The sequence below is a fragment of the Capricornis sumatraensis genome, chromosome 8, assembly GCF_032405125.1.
Source record: "Capricornis sumatraensis isolate serow.1 chromosome 8, serow.2, whole genome shotgun sequence".
Lineage (NCBI taxonomy): Eukaryota > Metazoa > Chordata > Mammalia > Artiodactyla > Bovidae > Capricornis > Capricornis sumatraensis.
The window spans coordinates 31,565,075-31,571,915 of NC_091076.1; positions in this window are offsets into that span (position 1 = coordinate 31,565,075).

The following is a 6,841-nucleotide window of genomic DNA, read 5'->3' on the forward strand; positions in this document are numbered from 1 at the left end:
CTTTGCACTTCCTATTTTATTTCCTCAGAGTCTTAGATACTATCATTTTTCTCATTTCACAGATCTAGAAACAGGCTCAGAAAGGTTAAGTAGCTTCTCCACAGTCACACATACTTCTGACAGAGCCAAAATTTAACCCAGCCCATCTGATTCCAATTATACTATGCTACATTGTTTTCTGAAATTAAAAGACACTTACTCCTTGGAAGGAAAGTTATGACCAACCTAGACAGCATATTCAAAAGCAGAGACATTACTTTGCCAACAAAGTTCTGTCTAGTCGAGGCTATGGTTTTTCCATTGGTCATGTATGGATGTGAGAGTTGGACTGTGAAGAAAGCTGAGTGCTGAAGAATTGATACTTTTGAACTGTGGTGTTGGAGAAGACTCTTGAGAGTCCCTTGGACTGCAAGGAGGTCCAACCAGTCCATTCTAAAGGAGACCAGTCCTGGGTGTTCATTGAAAGGAATGATGCTAAAGCTGAAACTCCAATACTTTGGGCCACCTCATGCGAAGAGTTGACTTATTGGAAAAGATTCTGATGCTGGGAGGGATTAGGGGCAGGAGGAGAACGGGAAGACAGAGGATGACATGGCTGGATGGCATCACCGACTCGATGGACATGAGTTTGAGTAAACTCCAGGAGTTGGTGACGGACAGGGAGGCCTGGTGTGCTGTGATTCATGGGGTCGCAAAGAGTCGGATACGACTGAGAGACTGAACTGAACTGAACATTGTTTCCTTAGACCTGGGCTCTCCAGTTAGTGGCTATTTAAGTTTTAATTAATAAAATTAAATAAAGTGTAAAAGACAGATCCTCATTCATTAACCATATTTCAAGTATTTAATGTACTGAACAACATAGGTAGGGAATCCATTACTGCAGAAAGTTTATCAGATAGTTATGATCTAGAGTCACAGGTAACTGGGATGTGCTTCCTCTTTTCTTATCATGAAGATTACATAGCATACCTTGTTACTTTAACTTCTAGGAAGTTTGATTCTAATAGCAATGTTTTAGCCCCTGTAATCAACCTATCTCTGCTTATCTTTTCCTTGTTTCAAAGTTTCCAAAGGAACTTTTTGTTCCTTTCCAAAAATCCTTGCTGCAGGTTTTCTTAAATGATTTGAGTGAAAGGGGCAGTATATAAATATAATAAATAAAAATAAGGACATAAATAAATAAATAATAATGATCTGAGCTCTACATGACCTTCCTGGTATAATATGCAGAACAGGACTCATGATGAGCCACCTATATGTTATCTACAACAAACTCAGTCCTAAATGTAACAGTACGGGTTGGATTAAAGTAAATGAATGGAAAAGTTATATTATGGTAACATGAATCATATGAAAGCAGAAGAGGCTACATTCATGCCAAATAAATTATATATCAGAGCAAAGATAATTACTAAAAACACAGAAGGACATTATATAATGATGAAAGGATCAATTCACAAAGAAGACACAGCAATCCTAAATTTGTGTGCAGCAGACAACAGAATTGCAAAGTATATGAATGGAAAACGGATAGAACTGAAATGCAAAATAGATCCACAACAATTCAAGCCTTCATTATCAAAGTGTCAAAAGTGTATAGGAAAATTACATTGAAAATCAAAAAACACTTAAGAGGAATTCAATAAGAACATCAACCAATAGGATCCAACTGATATTTATAGAATAATCCACCCAACATCATCAGTATGTACATGCATTTCAAGCGCTTATGGAACATACACCAAAACACACCATATTCTAGGCCTTAAAACAGACCCTGTTTTAAAAGAATTTAAAGCATACACAATGTGTTCTGTGATACACAGGAATCAAACTAGAAATAATAAAAAGATAACATGAAAATCTACAAATATTTGGAAATTTAACCATATACTGTTAAATAACCTGTGGGTCAAAGACCAAGTCTCAAGGTAAATTTTAAAGACACACTGAACTGGAAGATGGTGGAATAGGAGGATGTGGGGGTCATCGCTCCTCACAAGTATATCAAGAATATAAGTACAAATGGAACAATTCTCTCAGAGCACCTACTGAACATTAGCGAAAGACTTTGAACACATAAAAGGACCAAAAAAATCCTCTAGAAACTGAGTAGGATGAAAGGGGGAAAAAAAAAGAAGGAATCAAAAAAGGGACCAGCAACTCTGGCAGGAAGTTGAAGGTGAGGGGAAGTTCCTGCACTTAGAAAACTATCATGATGGGAAAATCAGCTGGGATAGAAAGGGAGATCAAAGGTCCTGAGACAGCCTGAGAAAGACAGGACAAATTAAGAATTGCTCACATGGTCTGTGTGGCCACGTGAGCTCTGTGCACCCCAGCCTGTTATGGAGAGGGGCTGGGTGCTGGAAAGTGGGTTCTGGAGCATGGACCAAGGAGGGAACTGCTGTGAAAAGACAGCCTAAGGAGGGACAGGAGTAAGGAGCAACACAATCAATAAAATTTGCAGAAAAAGTCCAGGATCCCACAGAAGCAAGGTATCATTATTGAGTGGTATGCAAAAGGCAGGGCCACCAGTACAACCCCTTTCCCCACCCACCAGTTTCTTTGGTCCACGTGGGCACAGAGAGGGACTCGCACGAGAGCAAGCGTGCCCCAGACTATTGCAACTGCCTGTCAGTTCCTAATGGCTGAGGCAATTCGCACACACCCTAATTGTGGCTGCTGTACCCTCCCAGGACTGAAGAAGTAAATGTTCCCCAGTGAGGCCTTGCTTTGCTCCCTATTGCCTGTGTGGGGAACACATGCCTGAGGGTGAAGCACATGAAGAGGCAGCGGCCAAAATAAAAGCTGAGCCCCAGGGGCAGTGTCACTAAGGAAGAAAAATGAAAATATTTTGCCCAGCTCCTCAAGCCACACATTAAATCCTCACAACAGGCTTGGTAAATCCCACATCTGTGGAATACCTGAATAGACAATGAGTGGTCCCAAAACGGTTATCAGTCTAACCTTAACAACAGTGGACATTGGAGGCAATTACACACAGTACTTGGGCCAGATGAGAGTCTGAACTGGCACCACAGTTCCAACAGCAGGTCCAGAGACCTATCTACAGGTATTGGAGGGCCTCCTGTTGGAGGCTGAGATTGTCTGTGATTCACTGTGGGAGCAATGACACTGACAGAGGAGGCCCTAAGGAAATATTCTTATTATTATTCTTTCCTTGTTTATTTTGTTTTGTTCAGTGGAGGGAGTTGTTGTTTATATACTTTTTTTTAATGTACATTTTTACTTTGCTCTTTTTACTTTTTGTGGTTTTCTGGGGTTTTTATCTTGTATTTATGTTTTTTTCCCCCTTTTTATTATTTCTATGTACTTATTTTTCTTTGTTTTTTCCTGTATGTGAGCTTTCTGTTTTTGTTTTATTTTTCATTTTTTGGTTTTTATTATTTTAACCTTATTAACTGTTCTCACATTTGAATTCTTTCATTTGTTCTTTCTCTCTTTTCCTCTTTTCTTCTCTTTTGTTTCTGTTAGTTTCATTGTTTTTATCATAATTCTTGGATGTTGTGTGTCTGTTTGTTTCCTTAATTCTTTGAGTGTGTGTGTGTATTGTCTCCAGGTTGCTGCTGTGTGTTTGTTTTTGATTTTGCTGTTTTTCTTTGGGTTTGTTTTCTGTTAATTTTCTTTTCCTTTTTCTTTTCTTTTTTGTCTGGCCATGGAGCACAGCTTGTGGGCTCTTGGTTCACTGGTCAAGCATTAGGCTTGGGCCTCCAGGGTCAGAACGTGAAGTTCAGGATGCTAAACCACCAAAGAATTCCAGAGCCCAGGTAATATTAAATAGTGCTCTGCCAGAAGTATCAACCTTAACACCAAGACTCAGCTTCACCCAAATGCCTACAGGCTCCAGTAGCAAACAATTCACACCAAACAAACAGCAAGACAGGAAAGCAGCCCCACCCATTAGTAGGCAGGTTGCCTAAAGATGTACTATGCTCACAGACACTCCAAAACACACACTTGACACAGGCAGAGGCAAGGAGCAAAATAATTGCTAAGGAGCAGAATTTTTTTATATGGATGAGAAGAAATGAGGACAGTCTCAGAGACCTCTGGGATAACATTAAACACACCAACATTCAAATTATAGTGATCCCAGAAGAAGAAGAGAAGGAGAAAGAGCCTGGGAAAATATCTGAAGAGATTATAGTCCAAAACTTCCCTAACCTGAGAAAGGAAATAGTGAATCAAGTCCAGGGAGCACAGGGGCTCATATAGGAAAAATTCAAGGAAACATACACTAAGAGACATATTAATTAAACTAATAAAAATTAAATACAAAGAACAAATATTAAAAGCAGCAAGGGAAAAGCAACCAATAACACTCAATGGAATCCCCATAAGGTTATCAGCTGATTTTTCAGCAGAAAAACTGAAGGCCAGAAGGAAGTGGCAGGGCATATTTAAAGTGATGAAAGGGAAAATCTACAAAAATATTACTCTACCCAGCAGGGACCTCATTCAGATTAGACAAATAAATAAAAACTTTACAGATAAGCAAATCTAACACAATTCAGCAACACCAAACTAGCTTTACAACAAATGCTAAAGGAGTATCTCTAGGTGGGAAATACAAGAGAAGGAAAAGACCTACAAAAAAAACCCCAAAACAATTAAGAAAATGGTAAGAGAAATATACATATCAATAATCACCTTAAATGTAAGTGAATTAAGTGCTCCAACCAAAAAGACACAGACTAGCTGAATAAATACAAAAATAAGACCCATATATACAGTATCTACAAGAGGCCCACCTCAGAACTACGTGAAAGTGAGGGGATGAAAATATATTCCAATATTCCACGTAAATGAAAATCAGAAGAAAACTGGAGTAGCAATACTTACATAGACTTATCATAAGAGACATGAAAGCACACTACATAATGATCAAAGGGTCAATCCAAGAAGGAGATAAAACAATTGCAAATATTTATGCACTTAACATAGGATTACCTCAATATGTAGAAGGCAAAGGCTAATAGCTATAAAAGAGAAAGTCGACAGTAACACAGTAATAGTAGGGGACTTTTAATACTCCACTTATACCAATGGAAAGAACCTCTAGAGAGAAAAATTAATAAGGAAACAAAAGCCTTATATGACACATTAGACCCAGAGACTTAAGTGGCATTTATAGGACATTTCCTCTGAAAGCAGAAGAATACTTTCCTTTCAAAAGCACACAGAATATTCTCCAAGACAGATCACACCTTAGGTCACAAATGCAGCCTCAGTAAATTTATGAAAATTGAAATCATATCAATCATCTTTTCTGACCACAACACTGTGAGATTAGAAACCAACAACAGAAAAAAAAAAAAACTTTAAAAAACACAAATACATGGAAGCTAAACAACATGCTACTAAATAACCAACAGATCACTGAAGAAATCAAAATGGAAATCAAAAAATACCTAGAAAAAAATGACAACAAAAGCACAATGACCCAAAATCTATGAGGTGCAACAAAAGAAGTTCTAAGAGGAAAGTTTGCAGCTATATAAGTCAACCTCAAGAAATAAGAAAAACATCGAATAAAGAACCTAACCTCACACCTAAAAAAGAGAAAGAAGAATTTAAAAAAGAAAAAAAAAACACCAAAGTTAGTAGAAAGAAAGAAATCATATAAATCAGGGCAGAAATAAGTAAAACAGAAACAAAGAAAGCAATAGCAAAGATCAAGGAAACTAAAAGTTGGTTCTTTGAAAATATAAACAAAATTGATAAACCTTTAGCCAGACTCATCAACAAAAACAGGGAGAGGACTCAAACCAATAAAATTAGAAATGAAAAAGCAGAACTTAAACAACAGACACCATAGAAATACAAAGGACTGTAAGAGACCACTACAAGCAACTATATGGCAATAAAATGGATAACCTGGAAGAAATGGACAAATTCTTAGAAAAGCACAGCTTTCTAAGACTGAACCAGGAAGAAATAGACAATATGAACTGACCAAGTAATTAAATTAAAACTGTGATTAAAAATCTTCCAACTAAAGTCCAGGACCATATGACTTCACAGGTGAATTCTGTCAAACATTTAGAAAAGAGGTAACACCTAAGCTGAAGCTCCAGTACTTTGGCCACCTCATGCAAAGAGTTGACTCATTGGAAAAGACTCTGATGCTGGGAGGGATTGGGGGTAGGAGGAGAAGGGGACAACAGAGGATGGGATGGATGGATGGCATCACTGACTCGATGGATGCGAGTCTGAGTGAACTCCGGGAGATGGTGAGGGACAGGGAGGCCTGGCGTGCTGTGATTCATGGGGTCGCAAAGAGTCGGACACGACTGAGCGACTGAACTGAACGGAACTGAACTGAACACCTATCCTTCTCAAATTCTTCCAAAAAAATTGCAGACGGGAGAACATTCACAAACTCATACTATAAGGTCACCATCATCTTGACACCAAAACCAAAGATAGCACAAAACAAGAAAATTATAGGCCAATATCACTGATAAACAGAGAACCAAGAATCCTCACAAAATACTGGAAAATCAATCCAACAATACCACGATCACATACCATGACCCAGAGGAATTTATCCTGAGGATGCAAGGATTTTTCAATATATGCATATAAATCAATGTGATGCACCACATTAAGAACTTAGAGAATAAAAATTGTATGATCATCTCAGTAGAGACAGAAGAGGTTTTGACAAAATTCAGCACCCATTTATGATTAACAACTAACCAGAAAATGCACACAGAGGGAATCTACTTCAACACAATATAGACTACGTATGACAAACCCACAGCAAACATCTATTTCAATGGTGAAAAACTGAAAGCATTTCTTCTGACATCAG